Here is a 16,279-nt window from a genome sequence, read left to right as displayed (position 1 = left end):
TTTCCATTCAGAGCACTTGCCTCTCCACATGTCAGCCCTGATTACCCATGTTTTCCACCTGGATCCTATTACCCTTTGCATACAATTTGTCAGTGTGTCTTCATCTGCTGAAGGAAACTACTGGTCTACGAGCCTTTATTGTAAGAAACTTGTTTCCTAATTTAATTTCATTGTAGTTTTTGTCCTCCCTGATAGGAGTAAGTTATTGTTTGATTGTTTTTTTTTCTTTATTGGATCATTCAGGCTTCCCCTCTTTAGAATGAGGTGCTTGAAAATAATGGGCTTTTTTTCTTTTTTACCCCACAACAAATTCAATGCATCTAAGTCTTGCCTTGACTTCAGTCCTGACACTGTATAATTATAGTTGAGACCTGGTGGTCATGACATCTGGGGTGTCCACCAGATTTTTAATTAGGTTGAAAAAAATAGTCAATTTCTCTATAAAAGGTTTTTGAGTGTTCTGTATTTGTTTCAGCAAACTTGAAGTAATATTCATCCAATCTTAACATCAACATTCAGTCTAGACTAAACGCCTCTAGTGATACATAAGTCTTAATATCTGAATTAAACTGATCGTCATTCAAATTCATCGCCAAGCTGGTCGTAGATTGATTTTTTTTTCCTCCACACCGCTGTGAAGTACTTAATTTGATGTCCTTTTTTGTGCATGTTCAGCACAAAACCTTAATTACAGCTTGTTTCTCTCCCCACAGGCTCTCTGTTGCTTGGACGCCACATGACAAGCCTCGTCAGTGGGACTGGGTGATTGAGTTCACATTGTGTGCTTGCGTATGCATGTAAGTGAGTGAACCAGAAGAAAAGAGAGACCAAAAAAAGCAGGGAAGTGAGGAGGTAGAGATTGACGGGACAACCCGGGTTGTCTGACCACGGAGCAATTCTCCTTGCAAGCCTCAAGACCCACAGCTGATCATAGCACATGGTAATTAGTTTACCTCAGTGAACACACGCACACACACACACACACAAACTGCGTCGGGCTGTCGGTGGGGAAAGTAGCAGTGCAGTCAAATGACATAGGACTTTGTCACACATTATTGCAGTGCGGAAGTGGGTCAGTGAGTGTTTGCAAAGTGTCGTATTTGTCTTCACATGTGTAGAAAGCAGAGGTGGAGTCACACAAACCAGGGCACTCAACCCTGGAATGAAGCCATGTTGCTCTAGGGAACATTGAGAGGACATTGGTCTATTGATCACCTGTTCTCTGTTATCTATATAATATGATAGATTTTAAAGAGATCAAAGAGGTATTGAAAAGATGTGATTTTTTTTTTAAATCTAATTTTGCAACGTGCTAAGATCGAGTAACTGCAGTAAATGTTTTTTATGGTGTTGTTTTTGTGTACACCAAGTGAATACCGTATGTTTCTAATGTGACTGGAAATAATATTTTCTGTTATATTATGAAGACTTCAAGGCTCCAAATAACTATTTTTTAATGTCTAATGGGGCCATGTATGGAAGAAAAAAACAACAACAATAAACTCTTGTCTGGCAAGTTATGAATTTGGCTCTACATCTGTCTAATTCTAACTAAAGTCTGACAACTGGTCAGCTGATCCAAATGTTCACAGCACTTAGATGTGCTTTCCATATTTTATTTATTTAAGCTAATTATTCAGTTAACACTTTTTTCAAAGTATGAATGTTGGTTTTAATGAGCTACTGAATGCTACAGCTCACATTCAACACATCGTATGTGTAAGTTGAGATGAGACCAAAGCAATAAAAATCTCCCAGTGACATTGATGATAATACACATGCAATCATGTGTCTCTTTTCATCTTTTTACTTCGAATTTAACATTGTCAGTCACTGAGGCTCAACCTTCCATCTTACAAAATGAAGTCTCGGAAGTGTATGACAAAGCCTGCAGTACCGAACATAAGCCTTCAGGCCTTTCAGCCTTCTGCTATATGCTACTCTTTAAATTTGAGCACCTTCCCATCCAAAGCCCCTTGCAAGTCCGTACTCATGATGAATTGGGAGCGAGACAAAGAGCCAGGGTCATGGTGGACCTGATGTTTATGTGTAGCCATGTAAACACAGGTACAGACCTGTAAAACTAAGTTAAAGTGCACAACTGGTGTGAAGTTTTTCTTGTTTGAACCTGTTTGTGTGTGCAAAACCCATCATTACCGGGTTGTAAAACCACTCACAAGTTCTGTCATACTGTATATGAACTGAAGCATTCCTGCTTTAAATGACCACAATCAACAATCAGACTAAGAGAGGCCTTGCTCTTTTAAATCCCAAACATGGTGACAAACAGGGACAGGACTTCTGAGTAGGGTCAACAAGATCAGACTGATAAAATCCCAGCCAGCAGCTCTCCATGATGCACCAAAAGCACATACAGCATTCATTGCCATCTGTGGTCTTCCGCTGTAGTCAGAGCACACAGTAGTACATATGGGTGAGATGACTACTGGCCATGTGAGCTCCAAGGACAGGTGGCCAATATTTGGGTTTAAACCAGGGATAGGTTTTGTTTTTGTTCATCTTATTGGCTCCCAATGTCGTCAAAGATGTCCAATTTAAAGTGGGAGGGCTGGCAGTGAATGAAGATTCGCTCATTGATTGCCACGTTCCTACTTCAAATGGATTAGACAGCTACCATTGCTCAGCTCATTTCTATTCAATCACTGCCGCCCTGCAGTTCATACAGATTGGACGGCTACTACTGATAAACTCATTTAAATATACAGCAGGAGGAAGGAAAGAGCCACATGATTGAACATTTATAATTTAAGAATGGCATTATTATTATTTTCAAACAAGGATGACTTCAACTCTACTCGGAAAAAAAGATAAATTTATATAACGAGTCTAACCTGAAGGGTTTGTGACGCACATTGACACATTGGAAATATTTTCCTGGCCTTTTCCTTTCCAAGACATGGTGATTTCCAGTGTCGTATAAGACGGTGCAAAGGAGCTGAGTGACAAGTACAAACAGACTAAGTAAACACTGGAGAGCTGGTGTGTATGTATGTGTGACAAGTCAATTCTAGCCTCAGTTATCTACCTGAGTGTGTGTGCTTTTGGAAGAGCCATGTGAATATGGGTGTAAGTGCAAAAAGTACAACATCATGCTGACAGCCCTGTCCTCGGTGTTGTGTGGAGAGTTGAATGCGTTGACAGTCTTGTGTTGTTTCATGGTCTTGCCGAAGGGGGCTAAAGGTGGGGAAACACTCCCACCTGCACCCACCTGGTCTTCATTTTGGCAGATGTCAGTCAAATATACAACCATCATCAACATCTTCAAATGAGTCATATTTTACGTTTAGCTTTCTAGGGGGATTAACACAGGCGTATGAGGAAAAAATATGTATGCTTGAATTAGGGGTGTGACAAAATATCAATATTGCAAGAGAGCTTCTATCAGCAAAGTTCCTACAAGCCTGCAAAATTATTGCTTTAAGAAAAAGAAGCCCAAATTGTTAACAATAAATGAGGCTTCACCTGGCTGTAAAATAGTAACTCAAACAAATGCACATGTTTTTCCTATGTTTAGAACTTTAATTTATGCAGCCATCTGGATTGAAGATTGACTGCAATATTTGCAAATGATCTACGACCCAAAAGAATCTATTACTCACATTCCTAACAATATCATATTCAAACACACAGGAAGATGAGATTTCTTTGTGCAATCTGTCTCCTGAGATGACCTCACTCTATTTCTGCCATAATACCTCAACAGAATGTTAAAAAGAAAAAAGCATGTGACTAAAAAGGAAAAAGTGTTGTTTTGGCTAACATTCGCTTACTCACTAGAATCAAGAATGTATTTTTTTCTAACAGGAGGATTCCTCTGACTTTTTTTTTATTTGGGAGACTTGAATTTGAGTAGAAAAAACAAATACGTACCACCAAATGGACAGAATCAGCATCAGAAAAACACTGAAGGAAAAGGAGCAATCGGTTTCTTTGTATAGTCTTACAATTGCTTTTAATACAACATAAACTGCACGGCCACAAGAAGTAAATCATCTCAAGTAACAAACACTTTTAAGATGCTGTTAAAGTTTGCATAAATGAGAACATACAGTCCATTGCAGCAACACGTTGGTCTATGTCAACTGTCCCTGGTGGCAAACATACTCAGACACTCCCTGACGGAACGCAATTATGTAGGATATCATTTACAGTTGAGTGCCTAGGCAATGAAAAGAGATGCACAATGGGCAGACTGTTTAATCTCAAGGACACTGTTTGATCATTTACAGAAAGTTTAATGTGTGATTCCTCCTTTCAGGTAAACAAAGGCCACACTAAGACATTTTTGTCTTTTTAATTTTTTTTTTTACTGTAACCATGTTTGATAATAATGTCCAAGTTTTCAATTAAATTGAGTTGTGCAGGTAATAAAAAAAATACAAACAAAACTCTATACAATGGAGTGAGATTCAAAATGATTACTTATGCTAACAATAAGAATTAATTTATTTTTATTAATTTATTAACAATAATAACAACAAACTACTTGAGAAGAAAAATAGTTTTTGGAAATGCAAGTAATCCTGGGTATTATTTTCTCTTGAAAAAAACTCTTCAGGGACATTCTGAACCAACTACAATAAGGTTAGCAATCTTGCTTCAATATTGGCCATCTACACATTAGATACCAGTCTCTCCAGCAGGAATTTTACCAGTAAAACGAGTTTGGTTCAGTAGCAGGTCAAGGGTTATAAAAGCAATGGAAAGGGGTAAGAGTTGAACCATAGAGAAGGAAGATGAGAATAACAGGTAGAGTTAAGAAAATAGATCAACACAAGAAAAAATGCACTTTCATTTCCGTGTCTCACTTGAAGGGGAAAACTTGACGGAATTTGTTGTCATTTGTTAGGATTTCAGCCATTGTTCTTTTTGTGTGTAGTGCAGACATGGGCAAACTACGGCCCGCGGGCCATATACGGCCCGTTAGGCCTTTTAATCCGGCCCGCCGACGTTGTCCAAATTATTATATATATATTTTTTTTTATGCGGTCAAAATACACCATAAATCCCAGATGAGTATGTTCATATTTTAGTCCTTTTTTCTGTTTATGTTTCATATGTACTGTTAACGGATGCAGTTTTTATATGTATCGTATCTCGTGATGACCCGGCCCGCCTGTCAAATTTTAAAAGTCAATGTGCCCCCCCCGGGCCGAAAAGTTTGCCCAACCCTGGTGTAGTGCATACAGTGTGTGTATATCCATTTATTCATATTCATTTCTTAGGAAGAAAAGAGGGTGATGCTGAAGGAGTGAATGAAAAAAAAGGAAAGATACAGTGCTCGCAATGGAAAATGATGAACATTGACGGATAAGGACACATCTGACTGAATGGCAGTGAGAGGAAAAACGTGAGTAAAAATGAAACTTTGCCCTAAAAATAGTAGTCCTAAAAGAACCAAACCCAGGTGCACCAACACAACACACGCACGCACACACGCACGCACACACGCACGCACACACACACACATACACACACACACACACACACACACACACACACACACACACACACACACACACACAGCAGAGAGCCACGGTAGGTTGAGACTTGGTGAATGATCTGCGGATGGACATTTAAGAAGGTTTAACTTTAGCCCAGATAGTATAAGATAGTATGGACACACACACGTGAATGCAACTTTTAGCAATGATGGTGTGAAGTCATTTCTATTTATGCATGGCCTGATAATAACTTAGGTCCAATTACCACTTAATGTAGAGCACATCTAGGCCAAGCTACTTCATTTATTTATACATTTATGCATTAACAAGGAAAGGCTTTGGATATAAGGACATTAGAGTAAAAGATCATGTCCATATATAAATGGATGGGGTTTAAATAACTTTCATACTATCAGTCCATGTGTCCATTTTTGCCTGCGTCATTTCTGTCTTTCTGTCTGTCTGTCATACAGCAACACCAACACGCACGTCTACCTACCGACATTTACACACTATGATTTATAGTCGCCATCCTGGCACATAACCGAACAAGGGATGGATCCGAGAATGTTTCAATTTCTAAACTTATCTCTGACCCATGTGAAGGCTGTAATATAGACTAGGAACTGAGTAGTGACACCGTGTTTGCGTATGTCTGTGTCTTTGGCCACCATTTGAGTTTCAAACATTTTCAAGGACAGGTTAAACGCTGCTGTCATTTTCTTGCGCAAGTAATTCTGCTGCAGGGTATGCGATTTGTGTGTTTGAAGTGTGTGATTTTGGGCAACTTTGTGAATGAAAGACAGACATGTACAGTATGTGCTTGTGCATGTGCCTAGTCATACAGGGTATGCTTTCTTGCATGTGCACTCATGCATGTCCTTGGGCCTTGCAAGAAGGTTTTGTACCATCTCACTCTCTCCCCCCATACACACACTGGTGTATTTTTCCATTTGTGAGGAAAAAGAAGCATGCAGCCCCGTCAAAAAAGAGGAGATGACTCATCTGACCTGCATTTCACACACACTCATTGCACTTGCCTGGGAAACAAACATATTGCTGTTATTTTCAACATCTCCATTTATCACTTCTGGATTGAGAAACCACACATTATACAAGATGAAGTGCGCTCAAATGTAGCAATAAAATCAGAATATATAGCAGTACATGTTACTTTAAAAACCACACTCATCTTAATTAATGGAGGCAATCACTATATTTAGCTAAGCCACTTCTAGATATAATTTGCAAAGTAAGCAGCAAAAAATGTCTGTCCGACTTTTCCAAGAATTAACATTTAATTCGCATGATATTTATTGCATAATGTTTCATGTTTCTTTTTTTTATTTGAAGATAATTATATATGTATTATGCAAACGAGCTCATGTCCAGCATTATTGTATGTAGAAGCCTTTAAAAGAGCTACCTGTGGAATTATTTCAGGCCCCCTAGCTCCTGTCTATCTCAACTATGCTTGGAACGGAAGACATGGCTCACTAAAGACCTTTGATTCATGACATTTAATAACCCTTTTCCCCTGTACTGTCAGAACCCCCCCCCAAAAAAATTTAAAACATTTTTTTAAGTCAGTGGTTGTTTTTCTTTGATCAAATTATGACTGCAGTCAAACTGGCATGTTCATGACAGTTATTGGCATGTAACTACAGATCAAAGCTTGTCTCTAATTTAAGGCTGCGTGACATCTATAACTTGAGAAAAACATAATCCATACAAGTTAATACATGTAATGTGTGGTTCACAGCCGTATACTGCGTTTAATCAGTATGATATAAAATTGCTGTTTTCTTCACTGCTAGCGACCTCGTATATTTTCACAAGGAAGAAATATGTGATGGCACGTTGTGTGTGACTCAGTGGTATCATTATGTTGTTATACTGACCCCAAAACAGTAATAATATGGATGGGCTCTGACCCAATGTAAATAGAAATTATGGAGTTAATTATATTAGTTGTGTGGATATTCAATACCGTAAGTTCTTGTTTAATTTTTAGCTTCCTTGCCAAGTGCTTTTCTTCGAATGCAACTGAATGGATGAATCAAGTGTTGGTTTATAGAACAGCGTAGTCTTAGGCCACAGATGTGTTGTTTAGTTGCATATTCTTATGTCATCGTGATAAGTTTATTCCTACTATTATTTTTATGTGATTTATTACAGTACTTCAAAGATGATCGCTGCGAAAAAGAAAGATTGCATGCAGTAGTCTAGACTTTACTTTGACAGTCCAAGAATATTTTCTGGTATCTGCGGATTCAAACATTCAGCACAAATGGCATTTTAATGAAATGGTTTAAAACCAAAGTATGTCTACATCACTTCTTTTAGTTACAAGAAAGTGTGAAATATAGTGTGGACCAGATAATTCAGTTATCCAACTCCTTTTCTGTTTCCATTTAGCAAGTCCAGTCTAGAAGGAAGGCAGTTAAAGACTGCTCTGGCTGATAAAGGTTGACAGTTAAGGCTGGCTGAGACTTGTTTGATTTACCCCATAGTTATGTTGCCAGGGGGCACACCAGAATTTTCCTCATCATGCAGTAAATTCCTCAGCATCTTTGATTTGTAGTAGAGTTGTGCTTCTTTCCTCACTGCTTACCTCTGAAGCATTAAAAAAAAGCAGTTTACAAAACAACAACAAAAACGGTCTTTATATTTTTAGAACAAAAACTATGACTAAAATAAAAACACCTGTGTCAGCAAAATTATTGGATTTCAACATATTTTGATTACAAAACATAAATAAATCTGCATACTTCCTGAAGGCAAATGCATGTCAATCTTCCACATGGCCAACTTGTTTCTTCTGGTAAAGAACGAAATTACCATAACCTGGTCTAAAACGCCCAATGACGTAGCGCTGACACAAGTTGGTACAGATTTTTTCATAAAAATAGGTTGTTTACTGTCGAACACACCTTTTACTTACTCCAAATCTCCACCGGACCTGTTTTAAAAACAAAGAGTTTATGGGAAGCAGGCAGGAAGCAAAATACTACACGGCTTTAATTATTGATTATGTTTATCCCGCCATTTGTGTGCTCATTTTGAGGGCTCTACTTTTGTTCAACAACGACCTTATCGAGCTTCCACTCTCAATGACGTAATTACCAGACCAGGTTTGTGTGTTAGTGTGAATTGTGCCCTACTTTACAGATAGTAAAACTGAAATTTATTGAGACAACTGATTGTTTCGATGTCTAACGTAATTCCTCATAATTTTTTTTGTAATATCCAGAAATACATTTGGAAATTTTAGGGTTTATCTCATTCACCAATGTCTTTGTTGGTGGTGGAAAAGACTTCATTCGTATATCATAGAGCTCACTGAGAAATGCATTCTGAGCTGATCTGTGACACTCACGAACATTCAGAAAAGTCGGACTGTCATTGAAAAAATCATTGAAACCCATTAAGTAGTTAGAGCAACAGAGAATTTTATAATAGAGTCATTTCTAATGACACACATTGATTGTGTGTCATAGTGGGACATCTTCACTTTGCTCTCGCCATTTCTACAGACAATACTTACATTTTTTTCATGTGGATACCAGCAAGTTGGAAGAGCATATAATATATAGATGCATATTTCACACATTACAGTATGATATGCGGGTTTGTAACAAATCCGCTACTTTATAAGGAACATTGGCGGTGGAAAAATTTAATCAATGCCATACAGTTTAAAACTAAGGTGAATGTCTAGTCAAATTATATTTTTTTTGGTCAACTGTACTCCTCCTCCTACCTTCCGTTCCCAACAGCTCTAAGTCAAACTCATGCTCCTCAAAGGTGCAACGTCACTTTTGTGAAAACATGCGCCAGCACGCACACATTCACACAGTTGACTCGTGACTCAAGAAATAATGTGTTAAAAGCTCAAACCTATCTCTTTCTTTCTCTGTTCATCTTTGCCTTGGTTTGTCCTGGCTGGTGTTTGTCTTTGCCTGGCCTCCATTTAGGTCTTATGTAATGTAGTGGTGAGAACCTGCTGGCTGAACAAACAAGTCTCCATCACAGAGGATTAGAAACTGTCAGGCGTGACCCACATACAATTGTGTGACACATCCCTGTAGGTAAAAATTGCTGGACAGTGTAACCCACAACCCCGCCTTCCCCTCACACTTATACAAAGGTTACCTTCCTTTACATTTTCATACAAGTTGCACAAAGGCATCATGTTCAAGGAACAGGGCGTTCCATAGATAAATAGCATGGCGTAGGAAACCAGGTGATTGCAGTCTTGCATGTGTCACTGTTAAACCTGTCTCAAGGCCACAGAGCTCCCATTGTTCTGCTTTGCCTTTTGTTTAGGCTGTGACTCAAGCCTGATAATACTCTAATTCAGTTTGTGTTTAGAGGGACTTGTAATTTACTATTGTCCTCCAATCGTTTGCCATCTAATGACAGCTGCATATAAGCTATTGTGAAGCCTTTAATTTGTCCCAAAGGGGTGAATTCGACTTAAATTGAGAGGGTTGATGCTAAGCGTGATGGAAGGTGTTCCCGCTCTGTTATGCTCCAGGGCAATTGGGGATTAGATGCCTTGCTCGCAGAAACTAGGACAGTGTTATGTCAGTATGCTGTATTTGGTTGTTTTTTTATTTTTAAAGGTTAAAACGTTTATTATTTTCATCTATTTTCTATGCTACTCTTCCTTTTCAGGCCGAAGTACTAAAGCCTCAAATTTATTGGAATAGGCCAACATTCGTCTTAAGAAAGATAAACGCTTGACTCAATCAGAGGTTTTTGTACCTAAGTTAAAATCTAAGCACACAATAGTATAAACATGAAACGAGTAAAATACCGTCCAGGAAACTGGATGACATTTTCATAAACGCTTATTAGCTTTGTGTATTTCTTTTGTAATCTCTGACTCACAACGTCATTTGTCATGATTCCGCTCCCAGGCAGGCTACCCAGGCAGGCTAGAACAAAGTCTTTAATAGCAAAAACCTAATGAAATGCATTTTGAGAGAGCCAATCTGAACTTGTTACCGCTAGACATCCCCATGACAACATGGAGGTAACCACAACAACAGAAGAGTTGAACACAAGCAATCACGTCAACATCATCTCCTGAATGGAAAAGCATGAGAAATCAACCTTCTTTTCTCTGTCTTTTCTAATCAGAACACACTACGTGTTTGGCTGAACGTATTGTGATGTCAAGACTAAAAAAGCCAATGATACAATTCCCAGTTCTTAAAGTAATTTTAAGAGGATTTAGTTATGGTTACAAACAGGGTGAAACATTGAAATAAAGCACAAACATCGTCAGCATTCACGTATTTCATATGTATAGTTTGGCTTCTCGCTCTCAGAGAACCAGGAATTTTGCTAATTGTGAATGTGGAGTATTAGAAACACTGCCGCTTGCAAAAAAGCTTATCTTAAGCTTGCTCTGCATGTGCTTTGCAAGAGGGGAGCAGGTGTAGGAGTGCGTCATCATGGGAATGCTCTTCCCAGTAAACGAGTGAACGCAGACCCACGGCATGCACGTACACCACATACACACTCAGCTGATTGCTGTTATTGTTTACAGTACAGTTGTGTCATGACCCTCACCTTTGCACTACTTTCTTCATGGCGTCTCTTTTGCTTAGGTACTTTTGTATAGTTTTCATTCATATGTAGTTGAAGCACCCTTTTCCTGTCAAACTAACAATTGTAGGAACCCATCGGTGAGAGGTTGCTCTCTCATCCCGCTGAAAACACACGCGCACACACATCCCTTCTCTGTTTTTCCTGTTTATTCATTGTTTGAGGATATTTAAAGATGCATATTATTACAGTCATTGCGGCATCTTGTGTTTTTCGGAGGTTCAATTTCATTACATTCCTCCATTTTTAATTTTTGGGTACTTTGTATGTTACTAGTAATATTTTTAGGAAAGCTAGTTTAAGAAAAGGAATAGCAATGTACAGTAATACACCTGATTTTTGGAATGAAAGATCACATGGACTAGAATAATCTGTCACATTTGAACCTGTGAATGTTTACATTTCCCCCCTTTTGCCTTTCCCAGGTGTGAACCAATTATCTTTTCCCCATGCACTTGTATGAGTTTCATACCAGTTTGCTTGTATTTCGTTCCCTTACAGTTAATTGTTGCTGCTTAAGCTCTTTGTTAGCCCAACTGTTTTGTTTGGTTGTGAATGTGTTTTTTAAACTCATCAGCTATACCTTCCTTGCCTTCTTGCTTCCCTGCATTTGTGTCCACATTAAATCCACATGCAGTGTCTCTGACAAACATTGTTTTTAACCCCCAACACTCTGTTACATACTATTTTTTAAAAAGGACAAACTGAAACTGAACACGTGAATTACTGTGTATCGTTAGTATTCCTCTGTCAACACAGTAATCTGAAAAACCAGACAACTTGCATGTGTACGTTTCATTCGTTAATGACCAATGTCGGTTGTGTCTGTGTGTGACACTTGAGATAGTGTGGTCGATTAACAGTTTGCAGGGGGAGTACACATTTCCTGTGACCAACAGAGCAACATTACTCCCATAACTGGTCTTGGATAAGATCGAAAAGATAGCAATTGATTTACAAGTACTTTGCAGTTCAGCTTTAATGCAAGCAACTGTTTTCGTCTGCAGGTTCATAAGAATTGGGATGTTTTTGGCTAAATGAAAAGTAGCTCCATCTTTGCACTGGTTGCCAGTTAAAGTATTAGAGTAACCATCAGCTGCTCCTTAGGACAGCACTTTGTTTATCAGCGAAATTTTCTACAACGTTCTGCAGCGGCCATGGTGACTGTGTAAAGTTTGTCTTTTGAAGATGTGGGTAACCAAGCCCAAATGTCTGCAAAGCCTGCTTTGTGTGTTTGTGTGCCTATCCAGTTGCCACGAGTCATTATACTCCTCTGAAAAGGTTAAATGAGCTTTCTAATAATGATTTCACGGCAAAAGAAGAATCAAACAACTCATGACTGACCTTATCTAACATAGTCATACAGAATCAGCACACAGAGTATACACACAGCTGGAAGTTGACCTGAATCCAGAGGTCCACTGTGCTGATTGACAGCTGCTTTAATAAGGCATGATTGGCTTTAATCTCACCTGAGATGGGCAAATTGCCGACCAATCATAATTGAGCCCCGCACGCTTGTACACCAACCTCCACAACCCCAGCCTTTCTTCTCGAACAATGCCTACACAATGTCACAAACTGTGTCTTTACATTTCGTTCGTCTTAAGTTGAGCAGGAAATGAAGACGTTCCGTTTGATCTGTGGAGGAATTTCCCTCTCACTCTCTTGGAATGGCTGAGAGAGAGAGACTCACAATGCAGGAGATAAAAAGACTTGGTCTCCATTGAAACACTGCCCTCTAAACTCCCTGTCGAGCCCCTGGGGTCCCCATTACAGTTTTATTCTCTATAGAAGGCAATACGGTGCTGAACACTGGGCCTCCTTGTATTTTCTCCATGCCCCAGATGAGAGCCATTGACAAGACTCACAATGTCCTTTACAGTAGAGATGGGCTCCTTTCTCTAAAGGGTGGTTCAGGATTGCGAGAGGGGAACCTAGTCTTGGACAAGGAGCCCTCTCCAAAAGGGGCATCTACAATCTGTTGCTTGCTCCTAGCCCAGTCCAGCCCCTTCAAATCCCTTTTATTGGGAAGCGGCAACAAACAAGGGCAAATCGACCATGAATTCCTCGGTGCCTGGCAGCCCCGCTGCCCGCTTCGGCTCTTTAAACGCTCTCTCCTTCTCTTAGCTATTCTTTAGCACTCACTAAGCATTCAATCTCCTCCCGCTCTCTGTTCTTGTGCGCCACAGAGACCCTGAAGGCCATTTTCCCCCCTTGCACTACCCTTTTCCTCTCAATCCCTCTATTCTACTCTATGTATTATATCCTAGGACTGAAGAGGCAAATACCGAACAGAAGGTGAGAGGAGGAATAAGTTTTACTGGGCATCTGCATCTAATGTCCCATTTAGCGAATGCGGAAAGAACAGATAAGAAACAACAGAAGGGGTGTAAAAACATAATAGAAACTCTACCAATTAACACTATTTTGGGGATTAATTAAACGTAACAGCAGTGGCTTTAGAATTAGGTTTACTTATTATCCAAAAACGCATTGGAAAATATCTGATCTCATGACAATGTTGACAATATGAGTAAACGCTACCCAACTACTCAACTCATTGGGTGCCAATGACAGTCCTACACATCCAACCCTTTGACAGTGAATGAACGTTTGTTCATTCTCTACATCTTACATCTTCCTAGGCCTTACTAACTCAGCACATAAAACTGAAGCGATTTAGTCATCCAAGTTCACTCGCTTCTCTGCGCACATCTGCTGCGTTGGGCAGCCAGCGAAGCGAGGGGCCGATTTGGGGCCTGGCGATCAAGACACTAGTCTTTGGGAAGACAGAGGGAGCTGGCAGTAGATTGAGGGGGTTGAGATGCCACAGAGTGGTGTGCGGGTTTCCATGGAGATTCTGTCGTACAGTGTTTACAACCTCCCAATAGTGTGTCCAACCTCTCCTCCCATCCCTCTATTCCTCCACAGGCCCACTGTGTCCGTCCTCTTCTAATGTAAATGTTGGGGGCTGGCAGGCTGATGGGTGTGTGTACGAGAAAGACTGAGTAACTTGTTTTGGTGCTTCTCCTCCTTCCTTCTGTGTCCTTGTGCAAAAAGTGCTTTACAACGTCAGCCTTTTTTTCTATATAACCCCCCATCATCTCTCTTCATCCAGGCCTGCCGCCTGCCAAAAGACTGGTGTTAAGGCCATTTGACTTTTACACTGCCGCCTATTGTAATGAGTGAAAGGTGGCTAGCCTCAAGAGCGCAGTCTGGCTCTGGCCAGTGGGCATCTGCTATGTTTATGAGCCAGTCCTGAGAAGTGTCCAACAGTTTGTCTAAAATGGACAATCTCAAACTGGTTCTCTTTGATCCTTCAGATCAAAACCTTTACTGGAATAGAAATAAAAGATTGGCTCGGACAGGGTCTTTCCATAGTTGTTTGGTACGACAACTTTTGGTACAGCAGGCAATTCCAGTTACAGGTGAAATAAAAAAAATATCGAGATGGTTTTAAGCAGCTGTAAAAACTTTCAAAATTCAATATTCACCACTACTGTTACCACAAAGAAAGGCCTAAACCCGGGATTTAACCATCCACCGTGCCAATAGACGGATCTCATCATTCCCATCAGTCCAGCTGTGCTTCTCTTTAGCTTCACTTCCGAAGCTCATCAAGTTCACTTTTTTACACCTCCCCTGAATCTATTCACACACGCGCACACTCCCACACACAAACTTTTCCCCATCAGTGCACTTGACAAGATCTTGGTCTACCGCTGCACATCAAAGCTAGATTGAGGGGGAAGAGGCCTCGGAAAGACTGTTAGGAGACCCCCTGCCCTTGTCCTCATCCCGGGACCCCCTGTTCATCTCTTTTGTTGTAACTTCTTCTCATTCCCTCTACTCTTTCTGTCGTCTGAGAGTGCTAAAATCACAACGCCCGCACAGTTGGTGCAAGGTTATCCTTTCGCAGGGAATACATTTACTTGAAATGGGAAACATTAGGTGATAGAATATTCTACAGTATGTTTTCAAATGTGCAAGTTTGTTCAAATTATATTCTTAATCTGTCTATAAAACAACTAGACCCCTGTTATCTCAAACCGAATGATCACTCTACCTCATGCAACCCAGTTATGCATCAGAATAAAACTGTTGTTTTACATTATTAAACTGTGTTGTTAAGCACATTCCTGTGAAGAAATACAAGGGAGGCCTTAAAAGTCTTGAACTTCTTGTCAGGTTTTAATGTTGCTTTCTGTGCAGCTGTAGCAGAGTTTTGCAGACATGCTCAGTTGTACAGAATGATAACACAGGAAACACAAATAATTCCAAATGAAGATCAAACCAAAAGACAAGCATGCCAATATAAATAAAAACATATATAAATGTTTCATTTCATGAGGACGCAAAGGGAGAGGGGTTTTAGAGAAAAGAAAAAAAAATACAGATCAGAAAAGTTTTTGAGAACTTTTCTGATCTGTATTTTTTTTTCTTTTCTCTAAAACCCCTCTCCCTTTGCTGTCGGTTGGTCCAGATTTTATATGTACTGACTGGAAGCTGTAACCACATCAGTCAAATTACAGTACATGAACACGTGTACGTATTCAATGCAAAACATCTACAAACTTGCGTGTGAATTGCAGCTATTGCGTGGTTACCATATAACAGATAAAACCACACAACATCACATTGCAGCTGAAAATACCACTGAAAGATAACATAAATGCATGTTTGCAAATCTGACATTCCATTATTGTTACAATGCAGATCAATTTATTCATCTACGTGTGGTCTTTTGTGGGTATGTCTTTGTGTTTATGTAATTTGCATGACACATGAGAAAATGTTCTGCGTGTGGTTGATCACAATTCACCAAGCCATTCATTGGCTCAGTGTTAGTAAATAGAACTGGACGGATGAATGACAAACATACTCCTGATGTCATTTCCACACATAAAACCCCTTTATTAAGTAGCCCTTTGCATGGTGAAAACAGAGTGATGATCCAGTGCTGCCTGGCATTGGACACTCCCATTGGGGCAGTGATGTTCCACGGCCATCAATGCATGCATGAGTAAGACATTGTTTTGAATGAGTACAGGATGTACTGAGTCCAAACGGAGCGAGATGACTCATTCATGGACTGCACAGATGGGACATGAGAGGGTTTGAGGAAAGCTGTGACATAAGCAGAATTCACACGCAGGCACAAAGCAGCTATTGACAGTCGTCCTCGGAGAATG

General features: G+C 39.8%; 1 long non-coding RNA gene across 4 annotated transcripts in view; it reads left to right on the top strand.

Annotated features, from left to right (window-relative positions):
• Positions 1 to 16,279, top strand: part of LOC144085170 (uncharacterized) — a 111,209-nt gene continuing 94,930 nt past the window's right edge. For all 4 annotated transcript variants that reach the window (XR_013304041.1, XR_013304042.1, XR_013304040.1 and 1 more), the window contains exons 1-3: positions 1 to 140; positions 714 to 940; positions 5,247 to 5,371. This is a non-coding gene — a long non-coding RNA (uncharacterized LOC144085170). The remainder of the gene's footprint in view (positions 141 to 713; positions 941 to 5,246; positions 5,372 to 16,279) is intronic.

The sequence above is a fragment of the Stigmatopora argus genome, chromosome 11 (assembly GCF_051989625.1).
Source record: "Stigmatopora argus isolate UIUO_Sarg chromosome 11, RoL_Sarg_1.0, whole genome shotgun sequence".
NCBI classification, from domain to species: Eukaryota; Metazoa; Chordata; class Actinopteri; order Syngnathiformes; family Syngnathidae; genus Stigmatopora; species Stigmatopora argus.
The sequence above is the reverse complement of the archived record's forward strand: the minus strand, read 5'-3'. Positions and strand labels throughout refer to the sequence as shown.